Source organism: Lipotes vexillifer, unplaced genomic scaffold, assembly GCF_000442215.2.
Source record: "Lipotes vexillifer unplaced genomic scaffold, Lipotes_vexillifer_v1.1 scaffold182, whole genome shotgun sequence".
In the NCBI taxonomy this organism is placed as follows: Eukaryota; Metazoa; Chordata; class Mammalia; order Artiodactyla; family Lipotidae; genus Lipotes; species Lipotes vexillifer.
The window spans coordinates 6591793-6595870 of record NW_006798798.1 but is presented as its reverse complement, the minus strand read 5'-3'; the positions used below and the strand labels follow the sequence as shown (position 1 = coordinate 6595870).

Here is a 4078-nt window from a genome sequence, read left to right as displayed (position 1 = left end):
GTATCAGTTCTAACATCTCTATTATTATTTATTTATTTGAGTCTTCTCTTTTTTCTTTGTATAGCTAAAGGTTTGTCAATTTTGGTTGTTTTTGAAAAATCAGCTATTGGTTTTATTGATATTTCCTATTGTTTTTCTGGTCTTTATTTATTTACTCTGATCTTTATTATTTCCTTCTTTCTGTTAACTTTGGGCTTAATTTGTTCTTCTTCTTCTGGTTTCTTGAGGTGTGAAGTTAGGTTGTTTATTTGAAACTCCAGTCTTTCAGTGAAAGAGGTCTATTTGCTCATCTTAAAAGCTACGGCCTGAGGGGTATGCTTCTAATTTAACACATATATAGGGGCTAACTGCAGTTCTCCCCAGAGACCAGGACACCAGTTGGCCCCATCTTTATGCTCTCCCTCTGCGCCTGCATGCTGGAGTCTTCATGAAAGGAGCTTGTGCACAAGTCTGGCACCCCGGTTATGGTGGTTGCTGTCCAGAGGACACATTCCTTATAGCCTGACTCTGGTGGCCAGTGGTGCTTTTGTTCATGGGTTCAACGGGATGGTAGCAAAAAACCAAAACAAAACTAAGCAGTTCTTAACTGGCTATTCCTCCAGGGGCTAATACAGAGGGAGCAGACAGAAACACCCATCTCCTAGTCTTCCCCAGAAGAGATATATCTGCATACTTTTTTTTTAAATTTTAATTTTTTGGCCATACCACGGGGCATGCGGAGTCTTTAGTTCCCTGACCAGGGATCGAACCTGTGCCCCCTGCAATGGAAGTGCAGAGTCTTAACCAGTGGACCACCAGGGAAGTTTATATTTGCATACTTTAAAAGCTGCTGTCTGACCAACTTCTTTAAGATGAAAGAAAGGGTGCTATTTAGTAACAGGAAAACATATGAAAGTATAAATCTCACTGGTAAAGGTAACTATTTAGTTAAGTTCAGAATAATCTAGTGTTGTAATGGTGGTGGGTTAATCACTTATAAATCTACTATGAAGGTTAAAAGACAAAATTAGTCTGCTGCTTCTGCACCAAGCCCTGGGAGAATAGCCACAGTGATTCTTCACAAGACTGTTAAGAACTGTTTCTTAGTTCACTATAGCCTTGTGAGTCTTGTGGACACATCTCATTGGCTTACAGACCTAGGTATTTTGGGGGTCTGTCTCTCAGGTGGAATTCTTAAAAGTTAGGGTGCCAGATATGTGGTCCAAACCTTTTACCCCTCAGGGAGAAGCTGGGAGTTGGGTTCTCTCTTGACTGTGTGTCACTGTGCCAGCAGTGGGTTTTATGGCGAGTTTGTGTCTCAGACTTTCCTACCTGTTTCACTGTGAATTTTTTCTCATTTTCCTGATATGTAGGAGTCACTCAGCTCGTTTCTGGATTTCTTTCAGAGGGAATTATTCCATAGGTGGCTGTAGATTTGGTGTGTCTGTGGGAGGGGGTATATTAAGGAGCCTCTTATGTCAACATCTTGAACTCAAACCTCCACTAGCTTCTTAATCTGAGTCAACCTTTTGAGGGGGCTGAGTGAGTGAGCAAAATGTGGGTGTGACAACTGGACTGGAGGCTTGAGTATAGTAGGAAATGCTCACTAATCATTTTCAGTCCCCTCTCTTAACACTTCCAGTTATGTCCATCCCACTGCTGCCTAATAGAAACTTTTCTTCCGTGGTTTCTACTATCTTGGGTCCAAGTATTAAGTCCCCTTGGTCTGGAAAGTGAGCATGGGGTTTTCTCATTCATTCTTATAGATCATGTTGTGGCAAGTCTGGATTTTTCTTCTCCCAAAAGCTATTTATGGAAATTACTATAAGCAAGATCATAAAAGCATAGGATAGTCTGTAACATTTTTATATCATGTGACATGTGCTGGGACTTCTGAAGAGGCCAAGTATATATCACCCCATTTCCTCCCATGAATTGTTATTCAACTGAGATTTGGGACAAAGTGTTAAGACATATGGAAGCTAAATATTGCCTTTATTGTAGATAAAGGCAAATTGGAGGATGGTTTATGTGGGAGTCCAATGAGATTCCTGACTGGACTCCAGAAATAAATAGACTGGCTTAGTAAATCATGACAGTAGAAAAAAAACAGACTCTTAATACCCAGTCCCAAGGCGTGACCTAGGGAATGCATGCTTTGTGCTCTATGCAGACAGGCAGATTCCACAGCAGAAGAGAAAAGAAGCAGGGCCAGGGCAGTCTAGGTTTAATCAGAAGACAGGAAACTACACAGTAACTGAAACAGAGAAGTTTAATATAAAGAATTATTAAGCAATAATAGTAATTATATAGAGCTCTTTTTATATACTGTTGAGACGGAAAGGGACTCAAGGGTTTCTGGGGCTGAGGCAGTGTACCTAAGGAAGGACCAACTTGGAAGGGGAGGGGTTCATACTTCATGAAAGACCAACGATAGCAGAGAAGTTTGCTGAGTTACTCAGACCCCAGATATGATTTACACCAGACAGTGAGATGAGCAGAAGCTGATAGACATGTAGAGGGAATTAGGGCATCACTATGGACATTACTGGAATGTGGAGCTATAGAGGCCTCCCTTTGTAGGTACCTAGCATATATCCATGAAGGGCTTGGGCCAGGACAGTTCCTGGTAGCTGTCAGCTGATAAAGGCCAGGTACTGGCTTGCTAGATGGCGGGCTGCATGAGGGCCCCAAGTGTGCATTTGTAGGGCTTTAGAAAGGGTATAGGGAGTAGAGCCCTGGCTGGGACACAGACACATTTGTTTGAAGAGCTCGGCTATGATGTCTGTGACTGAGTAAAGAACTAGAGAAAACATGGTGGCCAAATGCTGGAGAAAGCTGTGCCAGAAAGGCACTTTGTACTGGAGAAAACTATGGAACCAAGCAGTAGAGAAGAGAGCCTATTTTCAGGAACTTGGAGAGAGAGCCACACTCGAACCAAGAACTCCTTCCTGCTGCATTGTTTCTCCAGCACCCGCTAATGACGAAACTAAACATCATGCTAGCTGGTGAAAGAAAAAATGTTTAAAAAGAAAGATCTCTTCTCACAGATCAGGCAACAAAGTGTTAATTTGGAGCTAAGCGGCAATAAATTCTCTGATCAGCTATTTTGCTCCACCTTTCCAGGAGATAAATAAGAGGTAAGGCAAGAAGCCAAGAATATTTAGGGAAAATCTCTCCTCTTGAAAAATGGATGAGTGGGAAAGAAGCATTACTCACTAATGTTCCCCAGGTTTTGTTCTGTTAACTCAACGGATATGGCCAAAACCCTCTGGAGTCAATAATTTATTAGTATAGCCTTGCTTGCATCTTCATGAGACCACTGCCCCACTACCAACCCTTGTTACTTGGGGCATCCTTTTGGACTGCTAATGAAAATGTATAATTTGCCTCCAGAAGTCTCTGAATTGGGTCATTCATAGCACATTAGTTTAATTAACCCCAAGGTCTTGCTTTGCCCAAATGCCAACAATCCTGTGACAAAGATTCTTTGCCTGACCAAACTTTAGTCAGATTCTTGAACCATCTCCTAGGTCTATCTGTGCACTTATTATGAAATCTAGTTATAGCAAGAACTCTGCTAAGTCAGTTGAACTAGAACCCTCCACACTTGACATCTGATCACTCTTGATATCTGATCAGGCTCCTCATCATCCACCATCCCCCAAGTGATGACAGATCATGCTGGCCTGCCTTCAACAAGAATCCTGTTAGGTTGATTTAGCCAGAACCACACTTACCCCTGATGTTTCCTCTGAGAATTTTTCATCCACTGACCCTCATCCTGTTCCCTGGCTATAAATTTCCACTTGTCCATGCTGTATTCAGAATTGAGCCTGAGGTCTCTTTTCCCCTATTGATATAGTCCTGAATAAAATGTATTTTTTTACTGTCTTAGCTACTGTTCAGCTCTGGTTTTTCACATCAGTCTATAATTTTTTTCCATCCCAAATTATGCTTAGTTCTACTGTCTAATAAAGCCCATCACAGAGATTCTGCAATAAGGAATAATGAAATACCCAACATAAGATGTACCAAATTTGAGAAAATTTTCCTTCCACTCATATTTCCTGTTTAAAGTCTAAAAACTAAAACCACT

General features: G+C 41.4%; 1 non-coding gene across 1 annotated transcript; it reads right to left on the bottom strand.

Annotated features, from left to right (window-relative positions):
• Nucleotides 1-728: 728 nt before the first annotated feature.
• On the bottom strand, nucleotides 729-801 carry TRNAG-UCC (transfer RNA glycine (anticodon UCC)). Its single transcript has one exon. It is a non-coding gene; the product is annotated as a tRNA-Gly (tRNA).
• Nucleotides 802-4078: the final 3277 nt, after the last annotated feature.